The sequence below is a fragment of the Euprymna scolopes genome, chromosome 10 (assembly GCF_053919585.1).
Source record: "Euprymna scolopes isolate OS-2025 chromosome 10, ASM5391958v1, whole genome shotgun sequence".
NCBI lineage: Eukaryota > Metazoa > Mollusca > Cephalopoda > Sepiida > Sepiolidae > Euprymna > Euprymna scolopes.
In genome coordinates, this window is record NC_136491.1 from 120,390,589 (window position 1) to 120,400,502 (window position 9,914).

Genomic DNA, 9,914 nt, shown 5'->3' on the forward strand with positions numbered 1-9,914 from the left:
TTTTGAAAAAAAAAAAAATGATTGGTAAGATGAATATAACCTTGAACTTTGGGAATACAGCAAAATTATATATATATATATATATATATATATATAAAAGGAAAATTACAATTGAATTTACCAAAATGATCCAAGATGGTAAATTAAAGTAAATTATAAATATTAAAGAATTAATATCTATAAAATTATCTCAGCCAGATATATATATATATATATATATATATATATATATATATATATATATATATTAAGTAATGTGATTGATAATTTAAAATTTAAAAATCAAATTATAATTAAATTAAAAATCCGTTTCATAAGAAGGAACAACAACAAAATCAATTATCTGTACGATCGTTTCGGAAAACAATGCTTTTTATTGTGGTATACATCAAGTTACGTACAATAATTACATATAGTTTTTTAATAAGCAAGGTCTCCTCGTCAGCAAATTTTGAAGGGTTTTTATTGAATTTAAAAGACACCATAAATAAACCTAGCATTAAAAGTAAGGCAGATGAATCTTTTAATTTTTCGCTTTTTGAAATCAGGAACTATAGTTAAAATACTCATTTAGATGTTTGCTATAGCTTTTTATCTTATTAAATCAAATTGATTAAACTACACTCAGCTCTTTAGACTATTGTTCTAATCTCCTTTATATATTATATATATATATATATATGTATATATATATATATATATATATATATATATATATATATATATACTTGTTTATTGTTATATAAACATGTTTACATCCCGCTGCTACAAACAGCCATTTGTTTCAATCAAACAACAGATATCATCAGGCAGCGACTTGACTATTCAAATGTTCAATGAATAATCTTTTATAATTTATTCATTGAACATTTGAATAGTCAAGTCGCTGCCTGATGATATCTGTTGTTTGATTGAAACAAATGGCTGTTTGTAGCAGCGGGATGTAAACATGTTTATATAACAATAAACAAGTATTATCAGCTCTTTTTATTGAGCACTATCTAACAACCTCGTTGAATTCACTAGTCTATTACTTTTGATTAAAAAAAACCCCCGAGAATATATATATATATATATATATATATTTGTATATATATATTCGTTTGCAGCATTTGTCTCATAAAAGAGACGTTGCCAGCCTCTCTCTGCTCTACTGTTATTTTTATGGCAGCTTAGTTAGACTGAGCTTTACTCCATGGTTTCCCTCTGGTATGTCTTTCGCGGCAACCACCTATCTAGCTACAACAACTATTAGCATCTTCTCTTATTTTCTACTTGTGCCTAAACCTAAACTAAAATTTCATGAGCAGAGTTTTTTCCTAGAACTGCTTGTCTGTGGGACATAATACCATGGGAGTTGACTTCCCAGCTGGCTATAACATGGTCATTTTCAAGTCCAATGTGGAGAGGTCCTTAACGAGGCATCCTCTAAAATAAATTAATTTATCAAATTTCTATTAGGATACCCATTAACATTTATCCTTGAGTGGGTTCCGAACCTTGATGAGTGGTGACGGATGAAGTAAGGAATAAAGAGCCAGACTGATTTCACTGTGATAAAAGAATAAAAAAAAGGAAACTTTTCTCGACACCAGTTTGACTTTCACCTTAGCACACACATTGGCTCTGTAAACAAATATCGCAACAAGAAAGAAAACTTTTTAAACCAAAGTTTGGAAAAAATGTTCACACACACACACACACACACACACACACACACACACACACACACACACACACACACACACACACACACACACACACACAAAATAAGCTCTGTATTAAAAATGTAAAAATAAAAAGAATGCAGAAAAAGAAAAAAAAAATTTAACCTATCGCAGACTTAGCACCTACATAATCCGACTTCTAAAAAGTTTATAATTACAAAAGAAAATTCACATATATAAGGATAAAAAAGTAGCCTTAACTAAAATTGTTAAACAGAAATAGACTTATGACTTGTATAAATCGACTTCTCAAAAGAGAATTCAACGATATAAGGATGAAAAAAAGAAAACCTTCACTAATTTTTTTAAAATGGAAAACGGGGATCCTCAGCTGCTTACAATCTAGCTGTTTCGGAGATTTCAAAATAGGACAGTTGTAAAATACATGGCTCTATATCTACCGTCTATTTATCTCTTTATATATATGTATATCTATCTATATAAATTTGTATTCCTGTCTGTTTGTTTATTCACAATTTGATTAATATATACAAAAGGTCCATTACTATAATGCTTCATTCATTTCTATATATAGTATGATTCGTGTAAAATAGACGATTGAGAGATGACGTCATTTGCATATTACATTAAGAGAAATCGATTTATTAAATAGTGGTGTGTTAGTTATTGTTTATAGTGAGAAAATTGTTTAAAGTGTTCTATTTAAGTTTATTATTAAAATTTGATTTATATTGATAACATATTTAATTTAATTTATTCTTACCAACATCGATTTTTTTTTATAAAACTGTTTAAGTTATTTGAGTTTTGAGTGATTTCCCTTGGACGCTAACTTCCTTCTTTTTAGTTTTGTTTTCTTTTTCGGTGGATAATCAAAGTAAAAATAATTCACACAAACTTTCAAGCATTGTTTTTGGAATCAGTTCAAATAAAATAATTTCCGTGATTTCGCAATTAACATTTTGGTCCAGTGGATTTTTATTTTAAAATAAATAAACAATCCAATTCAACTACGATTTTTCATTTAAAACAAAAACAAAAAACTTTCATTTACGTTTTTTTACCAGTTTTTTTTTTTCACATTTTTTGACATCGTAACTGCTATTTTTTTTTCTTTTAATAACACAATAATCACAACTCATCATTTTTATAAAATAAAAACGTGTATTTCGGTTAAAATAAATTCTATTTTGGTATTTTCGAAACTATTTATTTATTTACAGTTTGTTTTCGTTGCTACAAACCGTAATAACAAATCTTTCTAGACTGAGAGAGCATAACAGAAATTGGCTTAAATTGGAATATAGTCATAAAAACGTGCTCAATATATAGAGAATAGCTTCTCTTTGTATCTCTTTTGTCGAAATATCCGGTGGAGAGTTTGTCACATATTTCTGCTTTTTTCGAGGTGGGAGGATTACATTTTCATGTTTTCATTCGTTCTTTTATTTTTGAAATTTTTGTGGGGTAACAATGGAAGTGACACATAATAATGAAAAACTGGTCAATATTCTTAGTATAGCAGGTGTGGCCAAACCGAACTTCATGTCGACCCTGGTAACGCTGGGTATCCATGCTAGTATATATATATATATATATATATATATATATATATATATATATATATATATCATTTTTCTACATAGTTACCACCATTCTCAATGCATTTTTTACATCGATGAACGATGGCCGTGTATGGGCGTCCGAAGTGCACTCTGGCATATGAGGGCCATTCCAAAAGTAAAGCATATATTTTTTTTACTCAAAAAGTTGAAGCACTACAAAGACAGGCGTGATACCATTAAAATGAACGACCTTTTGTGTTCCACAATTTAGTTTTCTATATAGTCACCACCATTCTCAATACACTTTGACAAGCGATAAAGGATGGCTGTGCATGGACGTCCAGATCGGGCTTTATCATATGAGGGTCGTTTCAAAAGTAAAGCCTAATCCTAATATTTTTTTACTCAAAAAGCTGAAGAACTATGAAGACGAAAGTGGTACTATTAAAATGAGCATCCTTTATGTTCCAGAATTTAGATTTTACATCTCAATAAACTTTTACCAGGAATTCAATGAGGCATCTCTGCTTCTGATGCACGTTTATGACAGGCGTTGCTTTCCAAGAGTCTCACACTGCCAATATCTTATGGTGACTGAACTTATGCATCATGATATAAAAGTTTCAACTTTCAGATCATGAATGTATAAGTCCCACCATCTTAACAATGCAATTTTCAATCCCCCTCTGATCCATTCGGGTGGAATAAAAAATAGTAGGCATTATTTTTGGGACACCCCTCGTATATATCTTTATATAATATTTTTTATTTTCATAAATGAATATTAATTATTTTTTACCTAAAAGCACTAGTGCTTCATACTTATGCAATCATCAGTGTATAATGGGATAATTAATACCTTTTTATTTATTTATTTTTAAAAATTATTTCATCATACCTTCTACAGATCCACACAACAAGCACCTTACTATTTCTTATGGTAACATCAGAGGTCACAGGTCAAACTTTCCTGATGTTCAGTCATTTCTTCTGCACAAATATCTCTAGATTCTTGCGCTTTCTGTTTCCATCTTCTCTTTTGTAAATACTATTATGGCATGCGTTCTTCAAAATTGTCTGGTCAATTCACTATTGCCTATGCTCCAGCTCATTTGACTTGTTGGCCTAAAGGTCTCCATCCATTCGCTGTTTTAATACCTAATTGTAATAAAGCTTTTCTTTTTTTTATTTATTGTAGTAGCTTCTTTCTAAGAACTATGACGTTGTGGAACTCTCTTCCTGCTCACTGTTTTCCTTCTACCTACAGCCTTGGTATTTTCGAGACTAAGGCCAATAGGCATATGTCTTTGCAATAATAATCTTCTGTTCTTGTTAGCTCCTTACATCAATTGGCTTCACGCCTTGTCTCGAACGATTTCCGTTCAAAAAAAGCTAAAGTATTCGAACCTAGTCACAAAGTCATCTGTGACTCTGCAGTCTGCTATTTAACTCCTAGGACACCAAGAATTATCACATGAAAGAAAAGGGAATAAAGTTCTATTCATAAGATTAAGGCAAGCGGATAAATATAGAAAACTAGTCAGATGCCCTGTACCTCTACAAGCGATCATTCGTCCATGTATGAAGTATTGTTGCTACATTTGGGCTGGTACATCTACTACAAGTCTTTCACTCTTGAACAGAGTTCAAAAGAGAGTCGCCAACCTAATAGGTCCTACACTGTCAGCTAGGCTTCAACCTCTGGCTCATCGACGAAATATTGCATCCTTCTGCTTGTTTTACAAGTATTTTAATGATAGGTGCTCCGTTGAATGACAAGCTCTTGTACCCTCTGTACGTAAATATCCCCGACAAACAGCAAAATCCCACCCTACACAGTAGAGATCCCCAGATGCCAGAAAGCCTTCTACTCTAATAGTTTCTTCCCCAGAATTGCTGGACTTTGGAATTCCCTTCCGGATTCTTGCCTCTCTGACTGTACTGACATGCAGAAATTCAAATGTAATGCAAATAAACATCTTGCTGCTCAAATCCCTAAATAGTATCTCTGCAAATTATGTCCTAGATAGTAGCCCCTACATCAACGTGGCACTGTGTCTTGTTTAGAGTAAAAATGCAATAAAAAAATAGTGTTTACGTGGATAGAAGAAAAGAAAATGAAAATGACCATAAATTAAAACCATGCTGAATTGCAAGCAGTCATTGGTTGAGACATGTTCACTCTCCTAGATTTTGAAGACACATCATATAAACGGAAAAATAAAAAAAGCCATAAAACGTGGCAGTGTAATTGTTTTTCCCTGTTCTTCTTGCTAATCTGTTGGCCATTCATTTTGAAGTATACACTGGTTTCCACATTCAAATCTTGTATAAGTTTATAGAGAAAGGCACATTTGCTACAATTACATGCATAATGATATATGGGAGTAGGATTGACACATTTATATGCACTTATATACGGATACGTCAACATGCTGTGCTATTGACCTGCATAGGCACACTTCGCAGAAAATGCAACAAGGGAGAAAAAACAAAAGAAAAATTTAAACAAACAGTAGCCTGTGTTTGCACAACGTTGTACGTCGGTCCACCCGAAATGTTCTTGAAGAATGGAAATAAAACCAATGCATTTCTATTACAGTAATTTCAGCATAGAACAATACGTTTTGGAACATCCAGTATGTTTTGATTTCAATGAACCAATTTTGGACGGTAAGTATTTCATCTCTCTCTCTCTCTCTCTCTCTCTCTCTCTCTCTCTTTATATATATATATATATATATCCTAGCAGAGAGGCCCGACATTACCCCGGATTGAATGATGATCGGCCAATGTTTCACACTCCCATATGTTTATTGTCATCGAAATTGGTGAAATCGCCAATTTTTCAATCAAATCGATTGATTGATTGCCTGCGCTAGTTGGGGACGCTTCGCTGTGTACCGGGAGGAAGCTTCATATGCCTTCCCTGCAGCGATTTAGATCACAATACATTGAAGTCTCCATTGCACTGTAGAGAACCTACTGTTGGTTTTATAAAATTATTTTTCATATATAATGGCTTGAATTAAAGTTTAAAATTCAAAAGTCAGCTATCATGCTTCGATTGTGCTCTAAACAGAAGCATTCATACCGAATGCGCCCCTGTCACATTAAAGAATCTACTGTTGATTTTATATGTCGGGCCTTTCGGCATTTGTGGTAATAAAATTTCTCAAATGATAATATGTACATATCTGCTTTTTCCACGATGTAAATAAATTATTCATATGTATTGTTAGAAACTATACGTTCGCTCCGTTGAGAGACAGAATAGATTGGTTAGACAATCATTAGATATAAAAAAGATTGGTTAGACAATCATTAGATATAAAAAAGATTGGTTAGACAATCATTAGATATAAAAAAAGATTGGTTAGACAATCATTAGATATAAAAAAGATTGGTTAGACAATCATTAGATATAAAAAAGATTGGTTAGACAATCATTAGATATAAAAAAAGATTGGTTAGACAATCATTAGATATAAAAAAGATTGGTTAGACAATCATTAGATATAAAAAAGATTGGTTAGACAATCATTAGATATAAAAAAGATTGGTTAGACAATCATTAGATATAAAAAAGATTGGTTAGACAATCATTAGATATAAAAAAAGATTGGTTAGACAATCATTAGATATAAAAAAGATTGGTTAGACAATCATTAGATATAAAAAAGATTGGTTAGACAATCATTAGATATAAAAAAGATTGGTTAGACAATCATTAGATATAAAAAAGATTGGTTAGACAATCATTAGATATAAAAAAGATTGGTTAGACAATCATTAGATATAAAAAAGATTGGTTAGACAATCATTAGATATAAAAAAGATTGGTTAGACAATCATTAGATATAAAAAAGATTGGTTAGACAATCATTAGATATAAAAAAGATTGGTTAGACAATCATTAGATATAAAAAAGATTGGTTAGACAATCATTAGATATAAAAAAGATTGGTTAGACAATCATTAGATATAAAAAAGATTGGTTAGACAATCATTAGATATAAAAAAAGATTGGTTAGACAATCATTAGATATAAAAAAGATTGGTTAGACAATCATTAGATATAAAAAAGATTGGTTAGACAATCATTAGATATAAAAAAGATTGGTTAGACAATCATTAGATATAAAAAAGATTGGTTAGACAATCATTAGATATAAAAAAAGATTGGTTAGACAATCATTAGATATAAAAAAAGATTGGTTAGACAATCATTAGATATAAAAAAGATTGGTTAGACAATCATTAGATATAAAAAAGATTGGTTAGACAATCATTAGATATAAAAAAAGATTGGTTAGACAATCATTAGATATAAAAAAAGATACAAAAATTCGTAAAAACTTGCAAAAGTTTTAATTTTATTCGGCAATTTATAATAAAAATAAAACAAAAAACAAAACTTAATCCTCAGAATAAAAACCATCATTTTCTAAGACTTTCTGCCATCGATTTGCAAGCTTTCGGATCTGGTCAAAGTATCATTCAGCTGGCTTCGAATCAAAAAATTCTTGACACGCTTCCTCGACTTGATTAAACGATTCAAATCGTCAACCCTTTAGAAAGTCTTGCACTGAACAGAAAAGGCCGTAATCTGATGGAGTACAGACAAGACTGTAGGCTGGATGTGGCAGAACCTTAACGCCATCCAGCTTTTCAAACTTGTCTTTGGTTTTCATGGCGGTGTGTAGCTTGGAATTCTCCTGCTGCATTAAAGCACTCTTTTGGTTGATCAGCTCTAGGTATTTTTGCTTCAACTGTTACAGTTGCTTACACTTGCACTACTTTGAGATCGCCTTCGGCAGTACAAATCTCTTCTGCGGGTTTCCTGATTGAAATTTTTCTCGCCAAGTAATAAAAACAAATAAAATCTTTTTGCAAGTGTTTACGAACTTTGAGGACTACCTAATAACTATGATAAAACGGTCGGCAATAGAAACGATCACGCAAAAATATTTCCTCTTGCAGTTGAAAACCGATCACGCGAACAGTATTAAAAAAAAAAAAATTTTTTTAGCCATGTCGTCACTTAAATTTTTTAGACAATACGTCGTTTATGAGTTGTAAAAATCTCTAAAGAGCCGAGGGGTGGGGGGAGGGGCGAGAGTATTTTTTGTCGTATGCCCCAACAGATTTTCTTTGTTAATTTATATGAGAAAATAAGGCTTGAGGATTTAATAAAATTGAAAGCAGGCACATTAAAGGATGGAGGGGGGGGGGCTTAAAACTAACAGAAGAAAACGGTTGAGTATTTTTCAGTATAGACAACAAAACGAAAAGCGGTCAATAAACAAATATATAACAAATAAATATACCAAAGGCAATATAAGTTACTGTTCTATCTACCTGGATATTTTTTTTATTGTTTTAACTAATTTTAAAGCGTTTATTTAGTTTAAAAACTGTTATATATTTTCATTATTATTATTATTTTTCTTTTCTTGTTGTTGTTGTTGTTGTTATTAAATCTTATTAAAAGTGATGTTGCGTTCTGTGTTCGTGTTATGAAGAGATTCATATATATAAAATGTTCATACTTAGAAGTGTTAGTGAGGAGGTAGTGTTGAGACAGTCTTAGTGTTCACATTGTAGATATGAGATGTCGAGACATTGTGTATGTAAAGTCATTTTAAAACACATGATATATAAGACATATAATCACTTTACCTTTTGGTAGAATTACAACACAAAGATGACGTTTATAAAAACACATGATGGGTTTATTTCTTCTCCGACCGGTCGTGGTTTTCTTAGTCAAGAATTCAAAGTTTTACATTCTATGTTTCAAAGGTGACCGTCTCGCTTCCAGACGTTCGACTGTCCATGTCTGGACTCCAGACTGTCGTCTCTCGTCCTCAGACTATCTCTCAGACTCCCTCTGCTTAACTCTAAAGTTTCTAACTATATCGAGAACTTCCCATTTTCCATGACGTCATACACATGTTAAAACATGTGTCTTCTTTCACGTGTTCTGGAAATGCGTGTCCAAAACTTTTTCCTTTGTTTACAAAAGGAATTTTAACCTATATTTCCAGTAACTTATATTTCCAATATGTTAAAAACATGTTTATTAAATTATCTTATAATTGCATTCTTCAATTGAATTTCATAACAGAATTGACAATGCACATTCTTTTCTTAAAACTATTTTATCTCTAAGCTAAACAATGGTTTATTTTTTTACATTCCATTTGCTAATTCTCTCTCGCAATCTATTTCTAAACCTAAATTACGAGGTTCGAATTTCGTCTATTCTATTTCATTTTTACATTTAACTAAATCTCTCTATTTTTATACTTACATGAAAAGGGGACAGCCTTTATCATGTAACAAAACTAAGTAGTGCCGAGTCTTAAGTAAGATCAAGAAAAATTGCTGAAAACGCTTTAAAATAAGTTAAAACAAAAAATACCCAGATAGGTAGGATTGTAATTTATCTTACCTTTGGTAACATTTATTTATTATACATTTGTTTTTGACCACTTTTTGTTTTGTTGTCTATATGCAAAATGCCAAAAATATTTTATCTATCCAGCTATAACATGTGTCACACTTGATAAAATCGGATAGAATCTTATTAACTCATTCATGTAGTGTTAAGGAGAGGACCTCTTGATTATTTGTTGCAATATAGACGACAGTTTAA

The 9,914-nt window shown here is 31.2% G+C and overlaps 1 protein-coding gene across 1 annotated transcript in view; it reads left to right on the forward strand.

The window, feature by feature from the left end:
- The first annotated feature begins 5,658 nt into the window (after nucleotides 1–5,658).
- Nucleotides 5,659–9,914, forward strand: part of LOC145286250 (nucleoside hydrolase-like) — a 66,830-nt gene continuing 62,574 nt past the window's right edge. Inside the window, exon 1 of the mRNA XM_080135072.1 lies at nucleotides 5,659–5,926. The gene's annotated coding sequence lies outside the window, so the exon portion shown is untranslated. The remainder of the gene's footprint in view (nucleotides 5,927–9,914) is intronic.